At 39.9% G+C, this 25,603-nt stretch overlaps 1 protein-coding gene and 1 pseudogene across 2 annotated transcripts in view; both read right to left on the bottom strand.

Moving 5' to 3' along the window:
- MGA (MAX dimerization protein MGA) overlaps positions 1-25,367 on the bottom strand; it is a 146,269-nt gene extending 120,902 nt beyond the window's left edge. Inside the window, exon 1 of one of the 2 annotated variants that reach the window (XM_053665718.1) lies at positions 25,288-25,367. The gene's annotated coding sequence lies outside the window, so the exon portion shown is untranslated. Of the gene's footprint in view, positions 1-24,995; positions 25,086-25,287 lie in introns of those variants that run through there. The other variant, XM_053665716.1, reaches the window with a different exon arrangement.
- LOC119061288 (actin, cytoplasmic 1-like) lies at positions 917-2,952 on the bottom strand (annotated as a pseudogene).
- Positions 25,368-25,603: the final 236 nt, after the last annotated feature.

Genomic DNA, 25,603 nt, shown 5'->3' with positions numbered 1-25,603 from the left:
AAATCTAACCTGCAACCTTTTGGTTACGGAACAACACTCCAACCAACTGAACCACACCAGCCAAAGCTGTCTCTAGATTCTTGAAAGTGGTGACAGATAGGTAACCAATGTATAGAACTTGTTTGGTGACTCTTAATCTTCATTACATTTTATGAACAAATGCACAGATATGGTATGGGACGTTCCTTATTCCTTTGGCCCAGACAGCTTTGTTAAGCCTGGTATCAATGCACACATCTGAAATTCCCATCTCTTTCATGGCCAATTTTTGTATCTCTTTGGGTACCCAAAGGGTGAGCTTCTTGAAGCCCATTCCATGGATGCACTTGTGAATGATAATAGCATTTTCTGGCCACTAACTCACTGATGGCAGAAAAACACTTCTTGTTCTTACCACCGTTCTTTGCAGAAGCCATTCTGCCAGGCCCAGGTTGTAAAGAAAGAACATAAGGTAATGTTGCATTATTTTTTTTCTTTAAGAGATGCACTTTATTGAACTGGTCTCAGGTCAGTGTATAGGTAAGCCCTGGCTGCCTCCATACCTCGACCCACTCCCAGAGGGACCAAAAGCCTTCATATAACTCAAGTTGGGGACAAAATGGGAGACCATGATGGCAGACCATTCGAAATAAAAATACAAGAAAGAACAAGTATTAAAGTGATTATTTCAACTTTTGGATTATATAATTTACACAAAAGGAATGATACCACCCTCCTCTATGCAGACTTGGGCAAGGACTGGTCCTTCTTAGGGAGAAGCAGGCAGCTTCTGGGCAGGCAAGGGACTTTCCGTAACAATGCACCTCTCAATATTTGGAATGACTATTAAAAAAAAGACCAATGGACAATCAAAGTCCTTGGCCACACTGTAGAACTTTGGGGATGCTCACTCCAACAGACTGCTGTCACCGTCAAGTGTTCCAGTTTTTAAAACCTGAGACAAGCACCAAAAAAATAACTAAATCAAAAACAAATAAAGCCGTGCCAATCTCATCTCATTTTCTGTGCAAGTTAGGTTTTTTCAAGAAAGGGTGTAACCAACTAATAAGTAACAGTCCCTAGAAGCATTTGCAGTAGACAATGGAGGAGCCAGACTCATTGTACACCTGCTTACTGCTGGAAGGTGAACAGTGAGGCCAGAATGGAGCTGCCATTCCACAAAGAGTAATTGCACCCAGGGAGTACAATGATCTTAACCTTCATCATGCTGGAAGCAAGGGCAGTGATCTCTTTCTGCATCCTGTTGGCAATGCCTGGGTACAAGGTGGTCCCACCACACAGCACCATATTGGCATATAGGTCCTTACAGACGTCGACACACACTTCATGATGGAGTTAAGGTAGTTTCAGAGATGCCACAAGATTCCATGCCCAGGAAGCAAGGCTGGAAGTGGACCTGGGAGCAGCAGAATTGATCACTGCCAATGGTGATGAGCTGACTGTTGGGTAGCTTGTAGCTTGTAGCTACAGTGACCATCTCCTGCTTGACATCCAGAGTGACATAGCACAGCCTCTCCTTGATGTCATGCACAATTTCCCACTCAGCTGTGGTGGTGAAGCTATAGCCATGCTGAATATCTTCATGAGTAGTCCTTCAGGTTCCAGCCAGCTGTGTCGACACAGGATGGCATGGGGAAGGGCATAGCCTTCATAGATGGGCACAGTGTAGGTGACCCCATCACCAGAGACTACCACAATGCCACTGGTACCTCCAGAGACTTACAAAGACAACAAAGCCTAGATGGTCTCATATGAGGTGGGACCCCCAAAAAACATAAATTATCTTCTGGAGGGCAGACCCCTTGTGGTACAGGCTTCCTGCACTACGTGAATGTTCTAGGAACCCATCTGTATCAGTAAGTGTACCAGCTGGTGGTGGTATGAGAGGCTGCTCAGCTTCAGTGAATTTTTTTTTTGAAGACTCAGTGCATTTGCCCATTACATGATGAGTGAGTTACGAGCACACCTGCCCACACCACAATTGACTGTTCAGTAGTTTTTGACCCAAAACAGCATGACCCCATGCCCTGCCCTCCCTATTCACCCAATCTCACCCAGAGAGACTTTTTGTTTCCTGGAATGAAAAAAGTCTTCAAAGGGAAACATTTTGCTGATGAAGAAGAGGTGAAACAAAAAACAGCAGAAGCATTAAAAGGCATCAAAATCAAGGAGTTCGAGAACTGTTTTGAGCAGTGTAAAAGTCTCAAAGGGTGTACTGCATCAAATGGAGAGTACTTGGAAGGCTGAAGTTTAAATATGTAAAAATATACACAGCCCTGGCTGGTGTAGCTCAGTGGACTGAGTGCTGTGAACCTAAGAGTCACAAGTTCAATTCCCAGTCAGGGCACATGACTGGGTTGTGGGCTAGGTCCCCAGTCAGGGGCATATAAGAGGCAACCAACTGCTCTCTCTCTAACACATCAATAATTCTCTCTCTCTCTTCCCCTCTGTCTAAGAATAAATGAATAAAACCTAAGAAAAATAAATACATAATTTTTTATAAATAAATTTCATTTTGGGGGGTCTCCCTTGTACATGGGTGGGGTGTTGAAGGTCTCAAAACCATCTAGGTCTAGCCTTGGGAATCAGGGGCCAACATGTGCTCCTTGGTGGGCACATGCAGTTCATTGTAAAGGCATGATGCCAGATCTTCCCAATGTCATCACAGTTGGTGGCAATGCTATGTTCCATGGGGTACTTCAGGGGCAAGATGCCCCCTTGCTCTGGGCCTCATCACCCATGTAGGAGTCCTTCTGGACTCCCATGCCCATCATCATGCCCTGGTACCAGTGGCACCCCACAATAGAGGGGAAAATGGCCCTGGGAGCATCATCACCTACAAAGCCAGTTTTACACATGCCAGAGCCATTACTGACCATGAGAGCAACAACATCATCATCCATGGTGAGCTAGAGCCACTGTGGACTGATGGAGGCAGAGAACCTCAAAGGAGAGGGGTCTGTGCTAGTGAGTCAAAATGGTCTCACCTTGCATTAGTTTTTTAAATAACATTACGATGTGTTCTTAACACTGAGAGTAACCCTTACCACATGTCAAGCACTTTTCTTGATGTTAAGAGGATACAGCGACGAATAATATAGATAAAAGTCACTATTCTCATAAAGCTTATCAAGGATTCTAGTCTGGGAGTAAGAAGGAAAGATAAATAAATAACTAAAGTATATATGTTCTATGGTGATTAAATGCTATGGAAATAATACATAAAGGGAAACTAATAGTGTTGGAAAGGGTTACAAGTTTAAATAGTGTAGTTAAGGACTCGCCAAAAAGGTAAATTTAAGCAAAAATTTGGAAGAGGTGAGGGAGTAAAGTCACATCTGGGAGAAGAATATTCCAGACAAAGAACCTCAGGTAGGAGCTTTCACAGAGTGTTTGAGGGATAGCAAGGAGGTATTAGAGCTAAAGAGAAGTGACAGAGGGGAATAGAAAAATAATGCCCTATGTGGTGTGGCTCAGTGGATTAAGTGCCAGCCTGTGAATCAAAGGGTCGCCTATTCAATTCTCAGTCTAGGGTACATGCTTGGGATGTAGGCCAGGTCCCCAGTAGGAGACACACAAGAGGCAACACACTGATACTTCTTTCCCTCTTTCTCCCTCCCTTCCGCTCTCTAAAATAAATCTTTTTAAAGAAAAATAGATCAGAGAGGTAATATTCTATTTTATGCACAAGTATGACTTACTTTACTCATCTTTTTATATAGTGAACAACACTGAAAAGTATTTCCATTTAGACTGACCATGAGGTTACAGGATTAACTACAGTGACCAAGTGAAGGGTTTCCCTAATAACATTAAAATTCATCTTCATCAATGAATAAGAGAAAGTGAATGGAGGCCAAAGATTAAATACAAGGTAACTATTTTTAAGCATACCCCTAGTCAAAACCAGAAATCAGCCCTGGCTGGTGTAGCTCAGTGGATTTAGTGAGGGCCCGCGAACCAGACAATCGCGGTTCGATCCCCTGTCAGGGCACATGCCTGGGTTGCAGGCCAGTTCCCAGCAGGGGACGCATGAAAGGCAACCATACATTGACATTTCTCTCCCTCTCTCTTTCCCTTCTCCTCTAAAGATAAATAAAATTAAAAAAAAAACTAGAAATCAAAATGGGAATAGTTCCTAGCTATGGAAAAACCAGGCAACAGAAATACAATGATGACTTCCATCATTCAGGTGGAAATTATGCAACATTTGGATAATTTATAATGGTGGTCATATCACAGAAAAATATATCTAGATGAATAAGCTGAGCCAGTCATCCCCAACTAAGTGGTTCCCCAAACTATAACTTATTATCAATCTCCTAAGAAGGCCCTTCCTACAAAAATTTGCATCAATATATTATTAATGAAGGGGTAAAAATGGATTATCAAGAACCTTTGGTCCAACCCAGAAGACAAGCTTACTAGATTTAAAAAGTGGTGGTAAAAACAATCCAATTAAAAAATAACAGAGGACTTGAACAGACATTTCTCCAAAGATGCTATATAGATTGCCGATAAGCACATATAAAGATTCTCCACATCACTAGCCATTACGGTAGTGCAAATGAAAACCACAATGAGATGCCACTTATACCAATGAGGATGGCAATAACCCAGCCCCAACCAAAAAAACACAAACAAACACATTTTGGCCAGCAAGTGAAGAAATTGGAACCCTTGTGCATTGCTGGTGGGAATATAAAGTGGACTAAGGAAAACAGATTGGTGATTCCACAAAGAGTTACATATAGAATTACCAAATGATCTCACAATTCCACTTCTAGATGTATACCTAAAGGTTGAAAGCAGGGACTCAAATACTTCTACTCCAGTATTTGTGGGAGTGGTTTAATTGATTTTTGAGAGAAAGGAAGCAGGGGGTTGGGGGGAGATGTAGAGAGAAAGAAACATCAATTGGTTGCCTCCCGGAATGGGCCCTGACAGGGCATCAAACCAGCAACCTCTCAGTGTATGGAACCATGTTCCAACCAACTGAGCCACACTGGCCAGGGCTCTACTCCAATATTTGTAACTACACAGTCACAGCTGACAAAATGTGGAAACAATCCAAATGTCCATTGACGAATAAACAAAATGTAATATATATACAATAAATAAAGAAAATGTGTGTGTGTATATATATATATATGTATATATATATACACACAATAAAATACTATTCAGCCTTTAAAAAAGGAAATTCTAACACATGCTACAATATAAATAAATCTTGAAGACATTATACTCAATGAAATAAGCCAAACACAAATGGACAAATACTTTATATGAGGTACCTAACAAAGTCAAATTTAGGGACAAAAGGTATAATGGTGATAGCCAGGGACCAGAGGAGGAGGGAATGAGGAATTACAGTTTAATGGGTACACTGTCACTATGGGCAGATAAAAAAGTTCTGAAGGCAGATGGTAGTGATGTATAAATAATGTGAATACACTTAATGCCAATGAATTATACAATTAAAAAAAGTTAAACTGGACTTCCAGCCAAGATGGAGCCATAAGTGGAAACACTGTGCTTCCTCGCACAACCAAGTTTAAAGACAACAAAGTTTTAGTAACAAAAAAGCAGCCAAAACACAGAAAATTGAACTGTACAGAAGCCCAACAACAACGAACCATTCATACAGACCAGTAAGAGGGGCAGAGTCAGAGGTAGAGTGGGATCCGGCAGGAAAGAGCAGCCGGACCAACCCAGCAACTCAGGAGTGCAGGCGGCACTTGGCGGATCCCAGGCAAGGGGTAGCAATGGGCGGACCCAGTGAGGGCCCAAGCGGCTGGCTGACCACGGTCACACATTCGCACGCAGATAAACAAGCAAAAGAGCAACCAGTGAGACACACTGCTCAGGCCAGGGCCCCAGCGACAGGAATTAGAGCCTGAAAGCACCAACTGGAAAGACTTTCGGGGTCAAGGTGCCATGAGAAGCTCCCAGGCTCACAGAGAGTTTGTTGGAGAGACCCACGGGGTCCTGGAGGGTGCACAAGCCCACACACCTAGGAACCAGCACCAGAAGGGCCCAATTTGCTTGTGGGAAGCGGCAGAGGGGACAGAAATCTGAGACCAGAACAAACACCACTGCCCCTCTCTGACCCTACCCCCACATACAGTGTCACAACCCAGCAACTGGGTCGCCCAGCCCTGGTTGAACACCTAAGGCTCTGTCCCTCATACTTATTTAACAGGCACAAACAGACCAAAACATTATGGCTCAAGAAAAACAGCTCAAAGCCCCAGAGCCAATAAATCTAAGCGACCAAGAGATAGCTAACCTTTCAGATGCACAATTCAAAACACTGGTGATCAGGATGCTCACAGAACTGGGTGATTTTAGTCACAAATCAGAGGAACAAATGAAGGCTAAACTAATTGAAATGAAGGGAAATACACAGGAAACCAATAGTGATGGAAAGGAAATTGGGACTCAAATCAAGGGAGTGGACCAGAAGGAAGAAACAACCAAACATAAAAGAATGAAGAAACAAGAATTCAAAAAAATGAGGAGAGGCTTAGGAACCTCCAGGACATCTTTAAACGCTCCAACATCCGAATTATAGGGGTACCAGAAGGGGAAGAGGAACAACAACAAGTGGAACACTTCTTTGAACAAATAATAAAAGAGAACTTCCCCAATCTGGTACCTCTTGCAAAGGCAATAGACTTCCAGGAAATCCAGGAAGCTCAGAGAGTCCCAAAGAAGTTGGACCCAAGAAGGAACACACCAAGGCACATCATAATTACATTAGCCAAAATTAAAATGAAGGAGACAATCCTAGAAGCAGCAAGAGCTAAGGGGACAGTCACCTACAAAGGAGTTCCCATCAGACTGTCAGCTGATTTCTCAAAAGAGACCTTCCAGGCAAGAAGGGGCTGGAAAGAGGTATTCCAAGTCATGAAATCCAAAGACCTACAACCAAGATTGCTCTATCCAGCAAAACTTTCATTTAGAATGGAAGGACAGATAAGGTGCTTCTCAGATAAGATCAAACTCAAGGAGTTCATCATCGCCAAGCCCTTATTATATGAAGTGTTAAAGGGACTTATCTAAGAAAAAGAAGTTAAAGAAACATGAACAGTGAAAGGACAACAAACAGTTATTAACAACCACACCTAAAACGAAAGCAAACTAAAAGGACAGCTAGATCGGGAGTGGAAACATAGATATGGAGATCACATGGAAGATTAGCAACAGGGGAGTGGGGGGAGGAGGAGAAGGGGGGAAAAGGTACAGAGAATAAGTAGCATAGACGGTAGACAGAAAATAGATAGGGGGGAGGGTAAGAATAGTAGGGGAAATACAGAATCTAAAGAACTTGAGACACGTGTGTTCATGAACTAAAGGGGGGAATGGTAGGGGAGGGGTGTGCAGGGTGGAGGGGAACGGAGGGGAGGAAATAGAACAAATGTAATGGCATAATCAATAAAAAAAACAGTTTACTTAAAAAAAAAAAGAAAAGGTATGTGCATATACAAAAACAACATAGTATGTATGAAAATATATAGGGCTCAGTACTATCCGTGGTTTTAGGTATCCACCTGGGGTCTTGGAATGTACCTTCACAGATAAAGGGGGACAGCTGTATATGTAAATATAGATGAAAAGTTGAAAAAAGATGCATTCCAAGTTATTAACAGCAGTATTGAGGAGGAAAAAAGATTGGAGGAGGTGAGGGAAAGCAGGATGCAGAGAAAATACTATTAAGAAAGGAATTTTTTTCCTATTCTATGAACTTCAGTATCATTTGATTTTTTTTACTATACAAATAACATATTATTTACATGCTTCAAAAAATAAAATTAGCCCTGATCAGCATGGTTCAGTGGATTGGGCATCGTCCTAGAGAATGAAGGGTCACCAGTTCAATTCTGGGGCAGGGCACACGCCTGGGTTACAAGCCAGATCTCCCCAGCTGGGGCCATGCAAGAGGCAACCAACTGATGTTTTTCTCTAGCATCAATGCTTCTCCCCTTCTCTTTCTCCCTCCCTTCCAATAAATAAAATTAACAAAAAAATAACTTAAATATGGTTGTCCCTCAATCAGAAAGGCTCTCGGAGATAATACTAAAGTGCTGCAAGAAAATCAAACAAGAACAAGTACATAATTGGGAAATATGTAGAATTAAGTAATATTATGCTCATATTTTCTGAAACAACCTGTCTGAAGACTTTTCAAAAAAATAAAGTGACTGTGAAAATCTCATAAAAGTAGTAAGTTTAAGGTGATTAGACACAACTTTCACTGAAATTAAGACACCTAGGGCATTAACATCTCCCTCGTTACATTTATTTGTGGCTACCTCGTGAGGGTTGGTCTCTCCATGACCCAGTGAAAAGTATTATACAAAACAAAATTTCAGCTTCAGGTACATTTATAGCTATTTAATCTTCAAATTGAACTGGGCAACCTTCCAACCCACTTGTACAGGTTCATACTGTGTTTTCAAGTCATGCAGGAAAACAAAGTTAATGCCACATATTTTTTCACTATATCTGCCTACCTGATACTAAATTTAAAAGCTGCCCAAAGAAAATCAGCTACCATCTAAATTCCCATATATACATATATGTGAGTAAGACTGAAATACTTTAAAATAAAAATGTCATGAAAAACTGAAAAATTCCTTTACATTTAAAGCTATCTGATAACTACCTATGAAGATCTGATAAATGTGGAAATATTATAATATTAATTCATGCCTGTCACTCCCTAATAGTAATGTAATTCAAAGGTTTAGTTCTGTCACCATAAGCAAGGCCTCTGCTATTTTATAGGGTATTCAGCAGTACTTAAAACATAAGGACCTGGCTGGTGTAGCTCAGTGGATTGAGCACGGGCCTATGAACCAGACAATCCCGGTTCGATTCCCAGTCAGGGCACATACCGGGGTTGCAGGCCGGTTCCCTGCAGGCCAGTTCCCAGCAGGGGACGCACGAAAGGCAACCGTACATTGATGTTTCTCCCCCTCTCTCCTTCCCTTCCCCTCTAAAGATAAATAAATAAAATCTTTAAAAAAAAAAAACACATAAGGAGAATGTAAGGTTTTCAAATATACTTAATTAGGATTTAGCCTTTAAAATAGGGTATCACGCAAACAGTAATTAAGACCAGGTAAAATTAAAAGTTTAATTTTTAAAAATGTGTCAAAACATTTAAAAATGTTTGCTATATGGTGAGCATAATTTGCATCTGAATATGTTACTTCTGTTTATTATTATTATCATTTGAAGAACTCTTCATAGCAAACATACAATATCAATGTAGCATTGGTTCAAAATAATTCGCCATTAAGTACTAACTTAGCATTTATTTCATTACCACTGTAACAAGAACGAAGAGAATTCATAAAGAAGGGTAAGACAAGGTTCCCAACCTCAAGGATCTTATTTTCTACTAAGGGATATGCTCTGACACATGAAAAAAATTAAAGAACTATAGATAGAATAAATAAAGTGTTAAATCAAGTAGAGTGGACTGATGCTACAGAAGTTCAGAGACAAGGGAAAAAACAAAGACTGGAAGGAACTGCCAGAAAGTCCTGCAGAGTATAATCCTAGAGAAAATTATGTCCTCATCCAGGATTGACTATTAATAAAAATAACACTCCTCTAAGCAATAATCAATAAATATCACCTTATTAAACCACTTTGATGTAGCCCTTACCTCAAAGTGTTTATAATCAAAAGGAATACAGAACACATAACAATTAAAAGATTACTACTGCTAATCACCAGGGGGCCTCATAAGACTAGTAATAATTCTTTCTTGATCCAGGTGCTAAATATAGGGTATAGTCATTTTGTAAAAATGCATCAAGCTGTACATTTAAAATATGTCATTTTCTTTATGTGTGTTACACTACAGTAAAATATAAAAATAAAAGATTATAACTTCAGCACTAAACATTCTCGCAAATTACAGCTGACCATCTCCCACTACTACTGGACATCACCACCTAGATGTTCTGCCCCCACCCTCAGACTCTACCTTCCCTTCAAAATCCAAAATCCCTACAGACTTTCCTATTTCAATCAATGGTACAGATATCCAAGCTGAAAACTTTGGATTCAGAGAACTCCTCCAAGTCCAGTGATTTAGCAAGACCTATTTCAAAATCCAGTAAGTGCCAGGTACCTTTTTAGGTACAATATAGCACTGAAAATGACAAAGTCCCTTCTCTCATGGGACTGACATTCTATGACAGGCAAATACTCATTTTAAAAGATTTTATCTACTTATTTTTAGAGTGAGGACAAGGATGGGAGAAAGAAAGGGAGCAAAACATCAATTGGTTGCCTCTCACCAGCCTCCAAAAGGAGAGGCACGCATATGCACAGACTGGGAATCGAACCAGTGACCTTTTGTTTCTCAGGCCTGCCCTCAATACACTGAGCCACACCAGCCAGGACCACATTTCAAAACCAGATAATGATTATATGCTATGATAGTGAAAAAGAATGAAGCAGTAAAGGACTTTGCTTAAAACTGGTGATCAGGAAAAATCTGAGAGGTGATTTAAACTGAGAACTGAATGGCAAGGAAGGAACTAGACTTGAAGAACATTCCAGGCAAAGATAAGGAAGAGCCAGTGGGACTAAAGCACAGAAAATAAAAGGTAGCAGGAGGTAAGGCTGCAGAGATAGGAAAAGGTCAAATCACACAGACCAGAGTAAGGAGTTTGAATTTTATGTCACATTTTAACTATCTCATGTCTGTGCTTTAATTTTCACTCTCAATTCTCACCTTCAGTCCTCACTGCCACACTTCAGGACTATATCATAATAATAACCTCCTAAATGTTCTTCCTCATTTGAGCTTCTTACCACTCCAAGCCATTCTTATCATCACAGTAAAATCAAGTATATGTTAAAGCAGTGTTATACATTATCACTCTTCTGCTTCAAGGGGCAACAAGATAAAAACATAAGCTCCTTAGTCTGAAGCTCAAAGCTCCCAGTAGTAGGTCCATAACCCTGTCCCTCTCTAATTTTACCATCTATCATACCCCTCAACAAAACCACACGTTGACCAAACCTGTTTCCTGAACATACATGTATTTCCTATCATATGACCTTGTCTCACAATATTCATCCCTCCACTTCCCCAACAACTTTCATACATTTGACTCTTCTCTAAATCACCATTTATTGTGTAAATAAAGTTCTACCTCAATAGAGTACAGAAAAAGAAATGAATACTCCCAGTAAGGAAACAAAATGAATGAAGGCACAAAAACTTGAATATGTATATGATATTCACACATAAATAATGTCCTAAAAACAACAGTAATAATTATGTCCTATGACTGAGCACAGAAGGCATGATGAGATATAGGAAATAAAGCCATTCAGCAGTATTGTTAACAGCTACATGATTTTATACAAATAATTTAACCTCTCTGGGCTTTAGTTTCTTCATCTGCAGAATAAAGACAATAACAATGCCCATGTCATAATATTGCAACAATTTACTAATTTACTTAGCAAACATTTCCTGAGCACTTACTCTGTGCTTCACATTGTTCTAAGTGATGTAGAGGCAGAAGTAAACAAGACAGACAAAAATCTCCTCCCTGTGGTATTTAAATATTAGTAAAATAAACAAGCAAAATAAATAACATATATGGCATGTCACCTAATGAGAGGTGCTAAAGAAAAACATAATTAAGCAGAGAAGAGAGGGAAAAAAGCAAAATCTGAATCAAGATATGAAAGAATTAAGGAGACCAGGCCAATGTGGCTCAGTTGGTTGCTGTGTTGTCCTGTAGACTGAAGGGTTGCAGGTTCAATTCCTGGTCAGAGCACATACCCAAGTTACAGGTTCGATCCCTGGTCAGGGCACAAACCAGAAGGCAGCCAATCTGTTTCTCTCTCACATCAATGTCAATGTCAGTCTCTGTGTTGTGTGTGTGTGTGTGTGTGTGTGTGTGTGTGCGCGCGCGCGCATCTCTCCCACCCCCTCCCTTCCTCTAGCTCTTAAATAGAAAAAAGAAAGAATTGAGAAAACAAGCCAGGCAGTGTTCCAGTCAGAGAAAATCAGTAATGAAAGGACATAAGGAAAAACAAGGAATCTAAGGAGACAGAGTTGAGAGTGGGCAGTGAGTAGTAAAAGATGAGGTCAAACAAATAAGAGGGATCAGATAATACAGAACCTGGTAGGCCATTATCAACATTTTAGCTTCTACTTTACCAGGAGTAGGAAGCTACTGGAGGATTTTGAGCATGATATGACCTGACTTTAAAGCATATTAGCAATATCTCTGATTTAACAGCATTCTTCTGGCTGATATATAAGAATATACTATAACAGAACAATGTCAGGAGAAAGAGACCCTGGGGAGATGAAGTAAGATAATAGTACTTAACACAATAATGCCTAGCATATAAGCATCCATAAAAGACAGCTATTTTGGGGGGACTGGGAATGAATTTCCCATCCTGTTGGACCACACACTAGTAGTAAAAATAACTAGCTAAAGTTTTAGCGCAATACAGGTGTATATAATCTAAAGCTTAGCAAAAATAAACACATTTAAATAAATAATTGATGACTTTTATGACGATTCCCTATTTGTCATGAAGACAATGCAAGTTTGTTTCTAACCACATCTTTCCTAGCATGCCACTCAGAAGACAGTGTCCTCAAATAAAACAAAAAGGAAAATTTGAGGAAATAAAGTATGCATGAAAATATTTTAATCTGGAAAAAGCTGGCTCTTTTCAAATCTACTATTTCAAATGGAACCAATATTGGTTACTTCTATCAATCTAATTATCTTAAATTCTTAATGACCACATAAAATGCTGACTGCAAAAACAACAGTATTTAAAACAAAAAGGCAATGACAGCACTTTAAAAGAACTAAAAAGTAACCTGAAGTGCTGGAAAGCTTTCATTTCAAAAATATACAGTTATCAGCTTGGAAAATACTATGATTGACACTAACATGTATAATCCTGGTAAGGAAGGGGTCTCCTGAGTGGAAAAAGGTACATCTGTACTCTGACCTCTCCTTCCAATCTCAGTACATGAACTTGGGACCAAATTCTTATGTGACTCCAACCTCTATATTAGTTCAGGGCTACAGAATTATCTCATTCTCACTCTAACCCTAGAGCCCTCTGGTATGGCTTCAACCTATCCCAGACCTTGTCTATGAAATCAAAAATCCATACTATGGGAACCCCACAGTTCCAAGAAATGGTTACTATCTCTCAAAACCACTGAAAAAGGCATTTCAGTTTATAAACGATGATGTGATAACTGCAACACATATTCACTAAGTGCTACTATATGCCAAGCATTGTTTTTAGCGCTTTACCTTCTCATCTTATCAATCCTCACAACAAGACTCAGTTATTACTATTCCCAGTGATGAGGAAAAGTGATGAAATTTAAGTAACTTATAAGAGGAACACACAAAAGTAGTAGGAACCAGGAGAAGCCTGGGGGGCAGGGGGAATGGGTTTAAACAAAAGATCAAGAAATCAGAATAGCGAGGGACTTCTCGAAAAGAACATTTGGAAGCTAGAAGCAAGGCCTTCAAATATTCTGAGAGAAAAATATCTCCAACCAAGCATTCTACTATTCTATCTTCACATACGGTAAAGGTGGTAGATATATGACAGGGTTTATCAAAACATGGTGTCACTTTTTATACATAGTTGTATTGGAACAGTCATGTCTGCTCATTTATGTCATGTCTGTGGTTACTTTAGTAACACAATGACCCGGTTGAGCTATTGAGGGAGTGACCCTCTGGCCCACAAAGCCTAAAATATGTACTATCTGGTCCTACATAAAAAAAATTGCCAATCTCTGGTCTATGAATATAAGAGCCAATGACAGCCATGAAAAATAGAAGGCTGACAGGTGACAGAGTTTGGATATAGTGTTGGATAAATAAAGATAAGACTACAATGGAATATTTTCCTGGGGGAAAAAAAAACAGGTTTTCAATAGTATTTGAAGACAAAAACAAGAGGTCAGTTTCTGATTACTATCCAAGTACTGACTTTCTGCCATATCAGGAATTCTACAGAAAGTACCTAGAAAAAAACATATAGTCATCATTATATTATTTGGAGAATAACTATAAAATGCGTAGACTTTCCGAAGGCTTTGCTCTGTGTATTCTCTGACTGGCTAGTGTTTCGATGTTCTGCTACCAGCTCTTCCAATGAAGGTACAGAGAAAAAACAAAAAATATATGAAAGACAGGCTAGCCAGGTCTGTCACACCAATAGGTAAACAGTTATTGGAAAAAAGATTTGAAAATTGTAAAATGAAGATGTGGTACCGAGATCCTGACAGGAAATAATTCTTTATTTTAATTTGGTTTATTTAATTATTTAGAGGCATAGGGAAAGGGAGGATGAAAGAGAAACACTGATGTGTGAGAGATACATCAATCAGTTGTATCTCACACACCACATTGGAGATCTGGCTGACAACCCAGGCATGTGCCCTGAATGGGAATCAAACCAGTCACCTTTTGGTTCGCAGGCCAGCACTCAATCCAGTGAGCCACACCAGCCAGGGCAGAAATAATTCCTCTATATGCTGGGCTGACTTGCTTAAATCTGGACTTCACTTTATCTTGTTGTGGACGGCATCTGTTCTTTTTAAGTGTATTTTATTGATTATGCTATTACAGTTGTCCCATTTTTTTCTCCCCTTCTGCCCTGTACCCCCTCCCTCCACCATGCCCCCCCTTAGTTCATGGCCATGGGTAGCACATATTAGTTCTTTCGCTTCTCCATTTCCCGTGCTATTCTTAACCTCCCCTGTCTACTTTGTATCTACCATTTATGCCTCTTATTCCCTGTGCCTTTTCCCCCATTCTCCCCCCTCTCCCTCCCTGCTGACAACCCTCGGTGTGATCTCCATTTCTGTGATTCTGTTCCCGTTCTAGGTATTTGCTTAGCTTGTTCTTGTTTTTATTTTAGGTTCAATTGTTGATAGTTGTGAGTTTCTTGTCAGTTTACTGTTTATAGTTTTGATCTTCTTTTTCTTAGATAAGTCCCTTTAACATTTCATATAATAAGGGCTTGGTAGTGATGAACTCCTTGAACTTGACCTTATCTGGGAAGCACTTTATCTGCCCTTCCATTCTAAATAAAGGCTTTGCTGGATAGAGTAATCTTAGATGGAGGTCCTTGCCTTCATGACTTCAAGTACTTCTTTCCAACCCCTTCTTGCCTGTAAGGTTTCTTTTGAGAAATCAGCTGACAGTCTTATGGGCACTCCTTTGTAGGGAAATGTCTCCCTTTCTCTTGCTGCTTCTAAGATTCTCTCCTTATCTTTAATCCAGAATAATGTAATTATGATGAGCCTTGGTGTGTGCTTTCTTGGGTCCCACTTCTTCGGGACTCCTGGAGCTTCCTGGATGTCCTGGAAGTCCACTTCTTTTGCCACACTGTGGAAGTTCTCCTTCATCATTTCTTCAAATTAGCTTACAATTTCTTGCTCTTCCTCTTTTCCTTCTGGCACCCCTATGATTCTGAGGTTAGAACATTTAGACTTGTCCTGGAGGTTCCTAAGCCTGCCTCTCTCTCTTTTTTGAATTCTTGTTTCTTCATTCTGTTCTGGTTGAGTGTTTATCTTCCTTCTGTCCCAGATTCCTTCCCTTCACTCTTGGTTCCCTGTATATTTTGCTTTATTTCACTTTGCATAGCCTTCACTCTTTCCTCTATTTTGTGACCATACTCAACCATTTCTGTGAACATCCTGGTTACCCGTGTTTTGAATCCTGCATCTCATAAGTTGGCTATCTCTTCATGACTTAGTTTTAATTTTGAAGTTTTGATCTGTTCTTTCATTTGGGCCATATTTTTTTGTCTTGCCTCACCTGTCCTGTTTTAAGGGGCAGAGCCTTAGTTGTTTGCCAGGGGGAGGCAACTCACTTTGCTGTATTGTAGTGCTGCATGTGGAGGAAGGGTCAGAGAAGGAAGAATGCTGGTTGTTTGGCTCTGCCCTGCTTTCAGTCACATCCCCAACAATCCACAGGTAAGTTGCAACTTTCTGGTACTGATTCCTGGTGGGTGGGTTTGTGTACATTCTAGGACCCACAGTGCCCTCCAACAGACTCTCCTGCGAAACTGGGATCTTCTCCCATCACCAAAACTGCCACCAGATCTTACAGCCAGAGGTTGTGAGGCTTTCTTTCCCTGTGCTTGACCCCTGGGTTGCACAGTCTGTCTCCCTCGGCAATTGTTCCTCCCAATTCATTCGCAGGCGAATATGGGACCACCCAGTCTGCCAGCCTCTGCCTCACCAACCTGGTTCTGCAGCCACCCTTTACCACACATCCTATTCATCCTGGCTGCCCATCTCCTCCCCTCCTACCAGTCTGGATGAATGTTTCTTCTTTAACTCTTTGGTTGTTGGTCTTCCATATAGTTCAATCTTCTAGCAGTTCTGATTGTTTTTTGTTTTTAAGTTGGTTGTTATCCTTCTTTTGGTTGTGCAAGGAGGCAAAGGGTATCTACCTATGCCCCGATCTTGGCTGGAAGCCTGGGCACCATCTTTTAAGAGTACTAAACAAAGCAAATAAGGGTGGTAGGAGTATACTGAAACTATGATGTATTAAAGAAAGATTGAAATAACTGGGAATTGTTTATGCTTCTGCAGGTATCTGAGTTATTCATTTTATTACTAAAAAGCAAAACTTGTGCCGTGGGCAAGTAGCTCATTTGGTTAGAGGGTCATCTCATATGCCAAGGATGCAGGTTGGATCCCTAATCAGGGCACATACAAGAATCAACCAATGAATGCATAAATAACTAAAAACAACAAATCGATGTTTCTCTCTTTTCCTTCCTCTCTCTCTCTCTCTCGAAAATCAATTAAAAAAATAAAAGTACAAAATTTCCTGAAGACTGGTATAATAAGTTCCTTGAGGGGAGGGGGACTTGCCACTAAAAAAAAAAAAAAGACTAGAAGTATATCAGTAAGGTTAACAGTGGTAGAAAATTTTTTTTATTTCCTTCTTTGTGCTTATCTATATTTTTGATATCTCCTCAAATGATAAGAAAATTGCTTTTATAACAAAAATTTCAAAAATAAGTACTGCTGACCCTTCAACAATGTAGGTTTAAACTGCATGGGTTCACTTATACATGGATTTTTTTTTTTTTCAGTATGTAGAGTACTATAGCCCTGGCTGGTGTAGCTCAGTGAAATGAGCATGGGTTGTGAACCAAAGGGTCGCCAATTCGATTCCCAGTCAGGGCACATGCCTGGGTTGCATGCCAGGTCCCTTGTTGGGGGCACATGAGAGGCAATCACACATTGATGTTTCTCTCCCTCTCTTTATCCTTCCCTTAGCTCTAAAAATAAATAAAATCTTTTTTAAAAACAGGATACTGTGAATGTATTTTTTCTTCCTTATCATTTTCCTAATAACGTTTTTTTCTTTAGCTACTTTACTGTAAGACTACAGTACATAACACATACACGAATGTGTTAATCAACTGTTTATGATGTCAGTAAGGCTTCCAGTCAACAATAGGCTATTAGTAGGTAGGTTTTGGGGAGTCAAAAATTACATGTGGATTTTTTATTGTGCAGGAGTCAGCGCCCTTAACTACCATGTTGATCAAGAGTAAACTGTACTTTTAAACTCATATTTATACATACAAAAATAATTTGTTCTCTAGGTTCTATACTCTTCTCCCTACCCTTAGGTAGAAAATATGTCTAGAAAAACTTACACATAACAAAACTATGAAAGTATGCCTCCTATACTTATAAGTGATAAATGACATTCCCTTGTATTTGCTCTATTGATGTGAAAGAAAAAAATGTTTGAATGCAATACACTGGCAGGGCACTCTTTATATAGGGCTATCATCACATCAAACAAAAAGCCCAATCAATATCTTACTGAAACTAAAAATGTTCAAGGATAGGAAAAATCACAGAGCTTTCAGGTCAGGTCAAAATGCTAAAAATTGATGTGAGATAAGACTGCATATAAATCTAAGAATATAATTATGGGCTTAAGGAATGCAAAGTCCTTGATTTATACCACAGTACTTTTCACCTACTGGCACATTACTTGTTAAGATTAAATTCCTTTTTAATGTTATGTTTCAGTTCCTTGACTACACTGTCAGGGATTCATGTGCAGGGAACCATGTCTTTCATTTCTTTTGTGTGTCCCCTACAGCACCTCATACAATTCCCATATAAGGTAAGTGCTCAATACATGCTCACAATTGAATGACAAAATAATTAAGCTTATTCTGAGCTCAAAGACTGAAATGCTCATACCTATAATTCACATGATTAAGCCTCCCTCTATGCAGTAGTTTAATGGACATTCCTGGGGAGAGTACTGCTGAGTCTACTGAACTTATTACACTAGGTTTCTACAGCAAAGAGCTCAAAGTACACGTGTAATGTTAAAATAGAATTCCTGACTACTGAGAAGGTGGGTGGGAAAGTGGGCAAGTGAAGGAAGAATATTATACTAGCTTGCCTCTAAAGAATAAGCATTCTTCAGTCCTAGAGATTAAAACATTCCTAAACTGTCTTTGAACTAAGACTCCTAACCGATATCACTTCATTAAATTTTGTACTGGCTAACTTCCATCACAACGAATACCATTAAAACCAAAAAGTCACCATAAAAAAAATTTTTTAAATCTCAGCTGATGGTCCATATGATTGTGTATTTTAAATTTTAATAATTTTAAAATTATTAATTATTTACTCTCTTTTGCCAAACAAAAGTTCTAAAGGTCAGAGAATGATAGGAGTACTAAAGAGGACACAGAAGAGTAGAGAAAGGGAGGGTAGAGTCAGAGAATGATGGCTCTGGTATGCTAAGTTATGAAATTTGGAGTTTATGCCCCAGAAAGTGGAAATCCCTAAGTAATACAGTGACAAACACCTGAGGTTTCAGCACACCTAACAGGAAGAGTTTAAATTACATTACAATAATTTTGATGGCATTATTTAATATTACACCATATTAATGTTGTTCAGTAAATACTACGCTGATGGAGACACAAAAGAAATCTAAATGAAACCTATTCATCTTGTCCTTGCTTTTCAACTAAGTCTCAACAATCAGTCACTAGCCCTCTTCTCTACTTCCTGACTAATTTCACCAGACCCCATGTTGTTTTGGTTTTGTTTAAAGTTTTTATTTATTTATTTTTAGAGAGAAGAGAGGTAGAAAAAGGAGAGAAACATCAATTGGTTGCCTCTGGCACACCCCCAACTGGGGAGCTGGCCTACAACCCAGACATGTGCCCTGACCCGGTATCAAACCAGTGACCTTTCGGGTTGCAGGACAACACCCTATCCATTGAGCCACTGGTCAGTACCAGACCCATGTTTTTAAACACAATCTATGTACTGATGACATCCCAAATATATATTCACAGCTCTGACTTTGACTCTGGGGTCCAAACGTGATCAGTCAACTCCCAACTCAATGGTTATTCCTGGATTATCTAGTGAGGATCACAAACTCAACATATCCAACTACACTCTTCACTTTAAACCCCAGACTAGCTTCACCCAGTTTTCCATCTCTGTTTACATGGTACCAGTTGCTCTAGCTAAGAACTTGCACTTATCTTTGATTCCTCTTTCTCTTAATGCCCACAACTAATCAATCAGCAAATTCTACCTTCAAAAACTACCTTGACCCCTTCTCAAATACTAAAGTAACTTATTTAAGAAAAAGATCAAAACTAGAAATAGTAAAATGACAACGCACAGCTGTCAACAACTGAATCTAAAAAACCAAAACAAACTAAACATATGACCAGAATAGGAACAGAATCATAGATATGGATATCAGTTGGAGGCTTATCAGTGGGGAGGGGTAAGGGGGAGAATTGGGAAAAGATACAGGAATTAAGAAGCATAATTAGTAGGTAAAAAATAGAGGAATGTTAAGAATAGTATAGGGAATGGAGAAGCCAAATATTTTACATGCACCACCATGGACATGAACCAAGGGGAGGGGATAGCTGGAGGGAAGAGGGGTACCAGGCAGAGTGGGGCAAAGTGGGGGAAATCAGGACAATGGTAATAGCATAATCAATAAAATTTACTTTAAAAAATATATTATTTAAGTATACACTGGATGGAAGGAAGGAAGGAAAAAAGGAAGGAAGGGAAGAAGGAAGAAAAGAAGGGTGAGCAAATCTGTCATTTTCCAGAGCATTTGAGATAGTGATATGTTGTCAATTTGGCTCAAATAAACTTTTTTATAAAAAAAATAATAATTTGCCCTGGCTGGTGTGGCTCAGTGGACTGAGCACCAGCCTGCAAACCAAGGGGTTGCCAGTTTGATTCCCAGTCAGGGCACATGCCAGAGTTATGGGCCAGGTCCCCATTAGAGGACATATGAGAGGCAACTACACACTGATGTTTCTCTCTCTCTCTTTCTCCCTCCCTTCCCTTCTCTCTATAAATAAATAAATAAAATATTTAAAAATAGCAATAATAGTAATTAGATCGACTAGGTGCATACAAAAAATATTTTTTAATGCTAGCATTTAATTAGCAGTTACCACTTTTTAAAAAGATTTTATTTATTTATCTTTTTTAGAGGGGAAAGGAAGGAAAAAGAGAAATATCAGTGTATGGTTGCCTCTCATGCGTCCCCTGCTGGGAACTGGCCTGCAACCCAGGCATGTGCCCTGACTGGGAATCAAACCGCGATCCTTTGGTTCACAGGCCCGTGCTCAATCCACTGATCTAAACCAGCCAGGGCCAAAAAGATTTTTTTAAATAAAGAAATCTATGCCCTGCCTAGTGTCACACAGTGGATTGAGTGTCAGCCTGAGAAGTAAAAGGTCACCAGTTCGATTCCCAGTCAGGGCACATGCCTAGGCTGCAGGCCAGGTCCCCAGTTAGTGGCATGAAAAAGGCAACTACACACTGACGTTCCTCTCCCTTTCTCCCTCCCTTTCCCTCGCTCTAAAAATAAATAAATAAAATCTTTAAAATTTTTATTTTAATATAAATAGCCCTGGCTGGTGTGGCTGAGTAGATTGAGTGCCAGCCTGCAAACCAAAGGGTCACTGGTTCAATTCCCAGGCAGTGCACATGCCTGGGTTGTGTGTTGGGACCCCTGTGAGGGGCATGTGAGAGGCGATCACACACTGATGTTTTTCTCCCTCTCTTTCTCTCTCCCTTTCCCTCTCTCTAAAAAGAAATAAAATATTTAATCAATATTATTTAAAGAAATATAGAAATCTAACTGAACTGTGTATTGTATCAGTATTTATTGGTTACTTAATTATAACATATGTACCATGCTAACATAACATGTTATTAATTGGGAAAACTAGGTGTTGGGTATATGGAACTCTCTATAACATTTTCTGCAATTTTTCAATAAATGTAACAGTTCTAAAACTTTATTTTAATTAAATTCATCCAAAATATTAAAAAATTAATTCATTCCAAAATCCTACCACTCAAATAAAAATCACTGGTAGTTCAAATTTGATATATACCATTCCAGACTTCATAGTTAACTTTTTTTTTTAATTAATTTATTTATTTTTTCAAAGAGTGGAAGGGAGGGAGAAAGAGAGGGACAGAAACACCAGTGTGTGAGAAAAACATCAATCAGTTGCCTCTCACACACAGCCCAACCAGGGACTGGGCCACAGTGCAAGTATATGCACAGATGAGGAGTCAAACCAGCGACCTTTCCCTTTGTGGGACAATGCTCAATCAACTGAGCCAATCAGGGCACCAGATTGCCTTTGATGACATTTTAGACGTCTATTTAAATTAACACATATAAGTATCTTCCTACAAAAATGTGATCATGTTACACATAACTTTGTAACCTACTTTTCACACTTAAGAAAATAGATATGCTTTCCAAGTCATTAGTAGAAATCAGTATCACGTCTACAAGTTATATGTTATTGCCTCCTATGAAAACACTGTATTTATTTAATCAATCTCCTATTATATAATATCTAAGTTTTTTCAGTTTTTGTTATTATAAACAATACTGCAAGACAACTCTTAAAAGACTGTTTGCAAGACTATGAATTAGTGCCTTAACTCAGATAAGGCACTGCTGAGTCAAAGGACATACATGTTTTTAATACTTTCAATAAGTATACTCAAAATGCCCTCCTCCATTAAGGATCTTCATATGTAAATATCCACCAACAACAGCGTATGAGTGTATCAACTTCCCCACTCCTATGCCAATACCAGATATTAATATATTATTACATAAATGCCAATGTGTCATCTAGACTGTGGTGGGAAGTTATTTTGTGTTGTTTGTAGATGAAAATTATGTATTTTTATCTTTATTGGTCACTTTTATGTCCCTGTGTATGACCTACCTATTCATGTCTTTTGCCCATCCAATAGACATTAAGGTATTAACATTAGGTCCAAAGACATTAGGTCCAAAACACATGATACAAGATACATACATACACACACACGCACACACGCTATTTGCCTGGCTTTGCTCATCACTGGATCCCCTATACCTGAAAAACTGCCTGGCACATAGTAAGTACTTAGTAAATATGTTAAATGAATACTAAATGAATAAGTTCATTTTCTAACTTTATAGTGTTTTTGCCAACTAAAAGTTGTTTCATGCAATAATTCTATCATTGTTTGCTTTTATGGATTCTGCCTTTGCAGCCAGGCTTAGAACAATTCATCCTAGTACAAGACTGGAAAACTGTTTATCCATTTTCAAAGTAGTAATTTTCTGACTTTTCATTTTATATTTAAATATCTAATTCACCTGGATTTCATTTTATTTACATTTTCAGGTAGAATTCTTTTTTGCCCCAAATGGTTGGTTAGTCAATTGTTCCATAAAAACTAAAAGTAAATAAATCTAGCCCTGGCTGGTGTGGCTCAGCACATTGAGTGCAAGCCTGCAAACCAAAGGGTTGCTGGTTCAATTCCCAGTCAGAGCAAACGCCTGGGTTGTGGGCCAGGTCCCCAGTAGCGGAGCATGAGAGGCAACTACACACTGATGTTTCTCTCCCTCTCTTTCTCCCTCCCTTCCTTCCCCTTTTCTCTAAAATTAAATAAATAAAATCGTTTTAAAAAGTAAATAAATCAAATAAATAAAAATAGAAAATGTTCAATTTCCCTTACAAGTTAGTAAAAATAATTTTTACGTGAAAAAAAATGTTTCAATATAATTTTGAAGTTTTCTCTACTATGAAAAGCTACTTCTATAATACAGGACAGCCTAATAATATTTCTAAAATTATTATTCTGTTCCACTGCTCTATTCCAGACTTACTACTTACTATCACAGCTTTATTTGTATACTCACTAGTGTACAAATTCCCTCCCCACCTCACTTTTCTCTTTCAAAAATTTTCCTACTTTACAGGTTCATTCCTCCAAATGAACTTTAGAATTATTTTGTCAAGTTTTCTAAAGGAATTCAGGTTGGAATTCGATAAAATTACCAGCCATATGACCTTATGCGAATTACTTAATCTCTCTTTTGCTATTACCCTCATCGGTAAATGGAGGTAACAGTACTCACTTTATGGGGTTTTTTATGAGAACTAAACTAATTAAGACATATAAGGCACTATGCTAGAAAGATAGTAACTATTATTATAATTGCTAAAAATGAAAACTATTATTACGATTGTTCAATAAATGTTTCTCATTGTGCTCTCACAAAATTCAAAGGCCCTTTAAGATATATCAAAGGGTAGCATAAACCCTAAAGAGCGATATGAAAAATACATAATGTATGCTTCTTTCATTTCACTAAAGGCCTTAACCTTTGGTAAGGTAAAGAGCTGTAGCTGGGAGAAGAGGGCCAAAGGCTGGCAGCAGGGAGCCTCAACTGTTTTACAAGGACTGGTCCACCAAGTGGAGAAGCCTTATGGGGCATTAGCAAGTCCTTTCTAATTACCTGTGTTTCCTCATCTCCAGCTATAACAATACTAACCTCGATTTCTTTCCAGGAAACATACAGGGACTAGACATCTAAAAGAATAATTTTCATGTAAGAAAAGGGGTAAGTACAGAGTACAAATGCTATTGATAAATATGGACAAATGTGCTAGAATATTGTAACAAATTACCACCACTAGATTTCCCACATCACTGTAATAATGTTGGGAGAGGGAACTGCTGCGAAAAGATGGAATGGTCTCATAATTGTGAATAATTTGCTCACTGTTAATTCCTTCGTTACCTGCATAACATTGGGATAACGCAGAGGTCATATACCATTTGAAGGATCTTAAAAAAAAAATCTATACACAGCTAAAATATAAAGGAGAAAATGAAAGCCAAGAGTGCCAACGTCACTTAATTACAAATGTAGCCAAGCCTTAGATAATCCCCAGGCCTCTCCCAGACGTCGGCTTATTCCACCACACCATACAGGTTCTCGGCGAGGCTTGCCACGCTCTCACGTGGGAGGAGTAAAACCAGACAATCCAGTTGCTGCAAAACCGCAGAAAAGGCGCAGGACAGCGCAGTCGAGGGCACGTGACTGACTACGCCTCTCCCTTCTCCCATCCTCCCCCTTCCCCGCGCCAGCAGCACGCGCTGCCAACCTCATCATGTGACCTTCACGCGGCCCCAGCGCTCCCCCTGCTCGGCGACTCTTTCCAGCAGCCATTTTGATGAGAACTTGTCGTCCGTGCTCACAGCGGTGCTGAAAACCGCGAAAACCCGTGGCCAGATTTTACAAGCTGCATAGGCGCTTCGAAAAAAAGCTCCAGCCGTCAGGGCTGATCCGAACCTCACTGAACACATCGCACCCCGGGGCGCCGGGGAAAGCTGTGGGTGCACTTCGGCCTGAGATTGGCTGTGGCGTCCACGTGATGACATTGCCCCCCTCAAACCTCTCCTTCCCCGCTCCCACAAAATACACCCAACCTGACTTTTTAACACCTCGCGCCAAGTACACGCCACTGGGCGCGTGGGGACGGACGGGACGCGTGGCAACCAAGGCGCCTGCGCGTACCTGCCAGGGCCGATCGGAGCGGACCCACGCGCCGTTGCGCTCACGACTCCGGGAATCCTCGCGCTGCTGGGCCACCCGGCTAGTCATTGGCTGCCAGCTTCAGTCACGTGCTTAGCTCAGTCCTGCCCCTAACCGCTAATCACCTGGCACTGTGCTCGAAGCGGCGCCGAAAGTCATTCGCACGCGGAAAGGGAGGCCAGTTAGAGGGCCTCCTCTTCTGTCTGTTGGGGGTTGTACTCATAAAGGAAAAACGAAAATGCAAGGTCTTGAAAGCAAGAAAGCTCACACCTACCGGTTTAACTTCGCGTGCCCCTCCAGGAACCGGGAACCATCGCCCTTGGGCGCTCCCCGATGCACGCCGGGATACGTCTGGCGCCCCACGGTGTGCTGCAGAGCATGCCGGGAAAAGCACCTCTCCCGATTTCCTGGCTCTCACCTCCAGGGCATTCCTTTCCAGTCCCCTTGAAAGCCAGTCCTTGGACTCAGAATAAGGCGGTTTGAGTAATTATGAGAGTGTAACTGGATATAACATGCACTTTCAGTCCCTTCCTCCTTACTTTTTCGATCTGCGTGGTCTTGGGGAAACTGCTTAACCTTTCTTCTTGGAG

This window comes from Artibeus jamaicensis, unplaced genomic scaffold (genome assembly GCF_021234435.1).
Source record: "Artibeus jamaicensis isolate MK-2021 breed Jamaican fruit bat unplaced genomic scaffold, CSHL_Jam_final contig_1132, whole genome shotgun sequence".
NCBI classification, from domain to species: Eukaryota; Metazoa; Chordata; class Mammalia; order Chiroptera; family Phyllostomidae; genus Artibeus; species Artibeus jamaicensis.
The sequence above is the reverse complement of the archived record's forward strand: the minus strand, read 5'-3'. Positions and strand labels throughout refer to the sequence as shown.